The following is a 7,235-nucleotide window of genomic DNA, read 5'->3' on the forward strand; positions in this document are numbered from 1 at the left end:
ACCATGTCTTTTTAGAATTGTGACATAAAATTATCTTGTTAAAGAATTAAAAGGTGATTTTAATCTCATGAAGTTTTTCACTAAGGAATTAGGAAAAATCAACGTTCGGTATTGGTAATTGAGAATTTCATCAGTTAATCTGTTACACGGTAATTAGTTCGTTACAGAGCGATTCATACATCAATCCTAACTTGTCTCTACATATTTTCATTAGTTAAACTATTTTAACTCTTTCGTTTTGCATAAGTTGTTATTTAAATTAAAATATCAAAATCAAACACCCCGATGACTTTTTATTCGATTGCATTGTTCTGAAACATATAATTGGTACGCAGTCCACGAGTTCGATACTTGGGAAATTTACTCTCTTATAACTACATCGGTGAAAATAGTACACTTGCTATTTTACCGATCACATACATATCCGAATTAACTAAAATCTTAAAATTTTTAATTTATTTTAAAAAAATATTTATTTATAATATAAGTATAATATAATTAAAGTGAATTATTATTAATAATAGAGAACAACTTAAATACAAATTATTATAAATAAGGAATAAGGAGATTAAATAAAATTTTAATTTTGTAATAATTTATTTGTCACAAATTATAAAAATAATTATTTTTTAAAGGACTACAAAATATTATGCAATATAATTAATGAAATTATCATATTAAAAATATCCTCCTATTAACATTATAATTTTTAATTTATATTAGTTTTTTTAATTAATTTCATTTAAAAATAATATGTTGATTTAAATACTGTGCGAAGACCCATTTTAGTCTCTTACAAAAATTACACAACCGAAATTAGTCCTTAAAAAAAGGCTCGATTTAATCCCTTACAAAATTTAACCGGATCATATTAGTCGTTCTATTAATGTTTTTTTAACCACTTTTTTGCGTACTTTTAAACTGTGAGTGAACTGCCACGTTGACTTTTATTTTTTATTTTTTAGATATTAAATTAATTTTTAATTATAATTTTATTTTAAAACAATTCTGATTTAATAATATCAAAAAAAGCCAAAATTGCTTCCTATAAGGAATCGAACCAAAAACTTTCAAACAATATCTTAAGTCTTTACCAATATGCCAACATGTATTCATGACAAATAATTTCCAAGATTTTTAATAATATTAAATAATTCTAAATTTAAAACAAAAATTAAAAAATTTGTACAAATTGCATCTCGAACATAAGTCAGACAAATGGTAATCACTTTACAACTAGACAAATCAATTTCTATTGTTAATATTCTTAACGATAAATAGTTAAATTATTAATTTAAAAAAATACTTATTTCATATAACACACAAATAAATATTTACTAATTTCAAATAATACACCAATTTAAAAATAAAATTTATAAATGTAAATCCTCAATATATTTAATTGATTCTAAATAAATTAAATCATATGTAATTAAAATTAAATAACATATAAATAAATATTTATTTATTTTAAACTAATTCAAATTAAATAATAATTAATTAATTTAATAGTAATTCAACTCATTGTTAATATGTAATCAATTTAAATTAAATAATAATTTATTTTTTTAATTATTTAGTTAATTCAAACTAAATGATGATCAGTTAATTTAATAGTAATTTAATTAAATAATAATTTATTTATTTTTATTTGATTAATTATATTTAGGACACATATTTTATTAATTTTATTTTTAAATTTTTGTATTAATTAAAATTAGTAAATATTTATTTGTGTTTTATTTGAAATAAATAAATGTTTGTTCTAAATTATTAACTTTAAATATTTATGGGTTAATAGCCATTTACTCCCATATCATATAGGCGAGTTTTGATTTACCCCCTTAACAAAAGGTTTTGGATTATATCCTATAATTTTTTAGCACCCCCTAAGCGTGTAAAAACTAGGGGGATAAATAAAAAAATATTTACAGGGGAGTAATTTTTCCTCTTAGGGGGCAAGAGACTTAGAATTTTAAAATTACAAGGGGTAATCCAAAACTTTTTTTACAGGGGGTAAATTAAAACTCGCTTATATGGCAGGGGGTAAATTAAAACTCGCTTATATGGCAGAGGGTAAATGACTATTAACGCAATATTTATTCTTAGGAACATTTACAATAGAAATTGATTTGTCTACTTGTAAAGTGACACTATCATTTAACTTGAATGAGCTTGGGGTTTACAATTTTTAACTTTTTTGTTTTAAATTTAGAAATATTTAATATTATTAAAAATTATATGAATTATTCGTCATGAATGTACATTGGTCAAAGGTTTTGAGTTCAATTTCATAATAAAAAAATTTTGATTTTTTTTTATATTATAAATTCCGAATTTTTTTAAAATAAAATTATAATTAAAAATCAATTTAGTATTTAAAAAATGAAAAATGAAAAATAAAAAACCAACGTGACAGTCCATTCACGGTTTAAAAGTATAAAAAAATCGATTAGAAAAAAATATTAACAAAAGGACTATGGCTCGGTTAAATTTTATAAGAGATTAAATCGGGTCTTTTTTTGTGAGGGACTTATTTGGGTTGTGAAATTTTCGTGAGGGATCAAAATGAGTCTTCACTCTTAAATATTTATTAGGCTAATATTATTATTATATCTTGAATATAATGGTATATATTTAATTATATATACTATTAGTTCTATTGATTTACCTTGATTTTAATTTTTTTAACAAATATTGAATTATTTCGGATATGTATATTCAAAAAATCTCAATACTAAAAAATTAAAATATTTCGGATATGCATCTACAAAGTCACCTCTTTCCAAAAAAAAAATGGCAATTTCTTTATGCACTCATATATGATGGAAAACACCCATAACATTCTCAAAATATTCTTTGAATATGCATATCCGAAGCCACCCTTATCACATTTTCACTGATTTCGGATATGCATATCAAAAAATAACCCATATCAACTATTTCGGAGAAGCATATCCGAAAACATCATTTTTTCATTTAAATGTCAGGTGTTTTTTCGGATATACATATCCGGAAAAACCCTTCATATTCTTTTTTCCCTCCATCACTATTTCATTTTGTTTCTTCCAAACAAAACAAAAACCCTTTCCAAAACCTCAACCATTTTCAATCAATTTTTCGTCTCCAAACCAAGTTTCATGTGGTTGATCATATCAAGGAGAGCATAGAAAGCTACAATTTGAGGTAATTTTTTCTCATTCCATCTCTCATTCTACTGCATTGGTATTGATTTGTGAAAAAAGAAATTGCGTCAGTTAGGAAATGCACTTTCGAAATCCACCAAACTTATTTTGAAAGTGCATTTCTGAAATAAGATCTGTTACATAATTATAAAAAAAAAATTGACAACATGTATGTTTTGTGCATTTCTTAGGGGTGGTGCATCCCGACAATATTGTTAGAGATGGGTTAGAAGTTCTGAAAGAGGTCAACGTAGATGCTAAGTCTAAAGAGCCGATTAATTATGTTAAAAAGATTGTTGTTGCGGTGGATGCTCGACCACAATTTACAAATGAAATGACTTTCACTTGTCGTGGACATTTGCTATAGTGGGTCTGAAATGAAGTTAGTAAACTTGGATTTGGCATTGTGATAGCAAGGTCCGACAATGGCACTAGTAGAAGGAAAGCATTTGTTGTGATGAGATGCGAGAGGGGTGGGAAGTATGTTCCAACAAATCGGAAGTTAAAACATGATGACACGGGATCGAGAATGTGTGCGTGTCCGTTTAAGTTGTGTGTATCTTTTAGGATTGATGGTTTGTGGCGTTTTAGCGTCATCTGCAAAATTCATAATCACGCATTGGAGACCAAGCTACACGGCCATCAAATTATGTGTCAGCTAAATCACGAAGAGAAGGATTCTATTTCAAAATTATTGATAATCAAAGGTGTGCTGAGAAACATACTTGTCGATTTGAAGCGAAATAGACCAGATAGTGCTTCAGTACCGTTCACCTTCACTAGGCGCAAAATAAAACGTCAAGTTCACCCGATTTAAGCTCAAGAACGACGACGATTTAAAGGTTATGTGGACAACTTTTGAACGACATTCGTCTAAGAGTCCGATCAAGTTGGATGCGAAACTTCAAAGATCGGGAGAAGACGTTATCAAAATGTTGTGTCGTCCTCAACTACCTGTGTTTAACAATATGTAACTTTAATTTTATGTTGAAATATGTATGTAGTTTCGACTATTTATGATAAATCGATGCGTTGTTGCTTTGTTTTTGTGTTCTACATTAGACATTATTTCAGATATGCATCTCCGAATACTTCTTTTTCTAAAAAAGGAGTGCTTTCGGATGTGCATATCCAAAGTCACCTTATTTAAAAAAAAATCTTCATATGTGCATCTCCGAAATCACCTTTTTTTTTATAAAAAAATGTACCTTCGGATATGCACATCCGAAATATAAGGGTATTATAGGAATTTATCCGGGGGTTAGTAAGAAGGTATATAGGTGTAAAAAAATTGCCAAAAAAAAGGTGACTTCAGATATGCACATCCGAAATCACCCCATTTTTTTAGAAAAAATGTGTCTTCGGAAATGCACATCTGAAATATAAGGATATTTTGGAGTTTTCACTACGGGTCTATGAGTATGTATATGGGTTCATAGAAAAATTCCTTATTTAGTTTGGTTGTCATTGTTCTTTGCCCCTGCACATCAATTTTCTTACAGAGATTGAAACTTTCAACTTTGCAATAAGTGGAGCCAAATATGGAGAAAAGGGATTTTGTTTACATGTGAACACCATGAGTTCTAAATGACAGATTAAGAGGTTTTGTTTACATGAAGTAAGTGGAGCCCAATATGGAGAAAAGGGGTTTTGTTTACATGCAAATGATGCAGGCTCAAGATAGAATACGTCTTGCATATCCCTTGATCAAGAGCCCCAAGCAACTTCAAAGATTTGCATATCCTAGCATAACGACCAGGTGCCCCCAAACTAGAACTCATACCTAGCGTTATCATCATCAAGCAGAGAATTTGCAAACATCAATACAGTACAGATTTTAATCAGTTGCAAATAAAGCAAGCATGGAAGCCACTGAGCGTAAGAGATGGGAATCCGATAGAATTATCTTCTAGGCCTCTTTTGTTTTTGCTAAAAGCATGCCCCTTGAATTCATGAGAGAAAAGAGATTAGCCGCTGAAAATGAGCTTCTAAAACCGTAAGGTTGTGGGAGAGATCCACGAAGTGCTCCATGGTTTGAAGGAAGTACCCAAGGGTGAGGAGAATAAACAACTCATATTGAAAAGGCAATTGAATGTATGATTTCCTTCTTCAACATTAACTTTAGAAATCCCATAATCATGTTCATCGGGGTGATCAACTAACTGTTTTTCTTTCCCAAGAGTCCTTGAGCACGGGTCACAACTTGCAAGTCTTCAAAAACAACCCCAACTGAGCTTTCTTCTCGGTAAAATCCCCACAAAGTTGTTCCATGGCCAATCTTTGAGCACACAACAGTAACAAGTCAAGTCTCTGAGTCTGGAGAGAGTGCCAAATATGAATAAGAAACCCTCAATCACGAATACCTGTTATGCATGAAATGTATGAGATGCATGATATGCGTGCAATGCCATGTTCATTAAATTCCAAGGAATCCTCATATTTTGATTTTTTAGCAAGCAAGAGATGGAAAAGCTCGGCACGAGCCTTAAAGATATAATACCTTGGAAATGGAAGGAACATGTATACTAGTATGCTAGTTTTTTTTGCATCATTTTTCCAAAAAAGGTAAATATGCAATGAAGCAACATGTTGGGAACCACAATACTAGATATATCTGGACTGCCGCAAAATCACACGGTACAGGTTCAAAAGTTTGACGCAGTTTTGGACCACCACACAAACCACAAGTCACCAACGAAACAAGGATCATAGTCACCAACGGTACCTGTACCTGTAAAAATGATTCAATCCCGCCCCACTCACGGGTGAAATCTTGGACAAGGTAAGTCAAAAGGTCAATAGAGGACTGAAGGTAGGCGCAATCATAAGAAATTGCCTCGTTCAACTAAGCTCTGCCCGTGGATACATGATCGGAACAATCAGACATACGTCTTCTGTCCGTCATGATCACTCTATTCCTACTTCCTAAGGTATCACTCATGACCTGTGTATGGGTCTTTTACCTCTTGTAACACCCAACCCAACAAAGAAAATCCAAACAGGCCAGAATATGATGCGAAAAATAAAATGCAGATATAATGCAATGCAAACAGGTAGATATGTGTAACTCGGTGAACTGACTTTTATTTTTTAAAAGCAACAATGTTGCGGTGAGCATGAGTCGCCACCGACTTTTATTTTGTCCAATTTTTAGGAAAGGTAAAAAGTACAGAAAAAGACCTTTTTAAAAGAAAACGGGCTCGGGGGGTAAGTTATGAAAAGGGAAGGTGCAAGCACCCTTTTCATCCGTAGTTATCTACGGGCTCTTAACTTGCTTAGCTCATGTTTGTTTGTTTTGAGTTGAAAAGAGGCATAAGGACTTTAGCGTAAATGCGTAGCCTTAGTTTTTCGAAATAGTAGTGAAAAGATATTTTTTATTGAGCTAGGCAGGTCAAGAGCACTACCCTAACTAATTGGTCCTTTTCTATACTTTTTACGATTCCCAGGATTATCCATACTATATAGAAGTAGGAAAACCTTGTTATATTGGACGTGCGGGTCATCGAAGGGTCGTCGAGGTCGTTTGAAGGAAACAAGTAGAGGTACCTTTAGCAATTTCGAAGGGACGATCGTCACTTTTTCGTAGGCAACAATCGGGGGTCATCGAGGGACTTAGTGACGATTTTATATCGAGGGACTTTTGCTAGTGGGTACCTCTACATTTCGAGGGACACGACCTTATATTCGAAGGCAACCAAAGAGGGGCGTACCCTAAGGGTGAGTGCGTGCAAATGTGTTGGATTCGAATATTTAATCTTAATTAGTGATCTACGATTGAGATTTATATCTTTGCACACCCTAAATTACTATCACACGCATATAAATATTACAGAAAAATAAAGAGCAGAAAATAAAAGGTCCTAGCTATTACAAGGCTTCGGGGAGGGGATTACGTAAAAACCAACGGGGATAAAATTAATACAGATCCCAAATAAAAGTAAAATATACAATAATTGAGTGAAATCGTAAATGTCCACGATAACAGTCCAGAGCCTCAAAGTGTACCTCATAATCAAAAGAAGATGTTAGTAAAAGATGATTAAAAAACGG

Source organism: Vicia villosa, linkage group LG2 (assembly GCF_029867415.1).
Source record: "Vicia villosa cultivar HV-30 ecotype Madison, WI linkage group LG2, Vvil1.0, whole genome shotgun sequence".
Taxonomy (NCBI): domain Eukaryota; kingdom Viridiplantae; phylum Streptophyta; class Magnoliopsida; order Fabales; family Fabaceae; genus Vicia; species Vicia villosa.